At 33.5% G+C, this 346-nt stretch overlaps 1 protein-coding gene across 1 annotated transcript in view; it reads right to left on the bottom strand.

Moving 5' to 3' along the window:
- The window catches only part of LOC119588466 (probable chitinase 2), a 22541-nt gene that overhangs the window by 4081 nt on the left and 18114 nt on the right, over positions 1–346 (bottom strand). The gene's annotated exons all lie outside the window — the stretch shown is intronic.

The following is a 346-nucleotide window of genomic DNA, read 5'->3' as shown; positions in this document are numbered from 1 at the left end:
GTTTTGTGTCGATACGTCTGTAAATTATTAGGTTTGTTGATTACTTGACGCCGCTACTAGAAATATCATTTATCGCATTCACAATGATGCTACAGATCAATTTCCTTTTTAACATGTAGTCGAGATGATGAATTTAAAATAGATACACTGATCACGATTACTGAAATGTATTATTGTACAGTTTACATGTCACTGAACTTAAGAGAATCCGAGGCGTTTCTGCGAGGGAGGAAATGCGTTTTTTTTTTCTCTCTCTCTCTGTTCTTCTTCTTAAGATGTTATTGTTCTGTTCTTTAACTTGTGTCATTGTTTTGTAATGAATTTGTTCGTGTGAAGAAAGTTAGAA

The sequence above is a fragment of the Penaeus monodon genome, chromosome 24 (genome assembly GCF_015228065.2).
Source record: "Penaeus monodon isolate SGIC_2016 chromosome 24, NSTDA_Pmon_1, whole genome shotgun sequence".
NCBI lineage: Eukaryota > Metazoa > Arthropoda > Malacostraca > Decapoda > Penaeidae > Penaeus > Penaeus monodon.
Note: the sequence above shows the minus strand (reverse complement) of the source record. Positions and strands in the feature narration are given on the sequence as shown.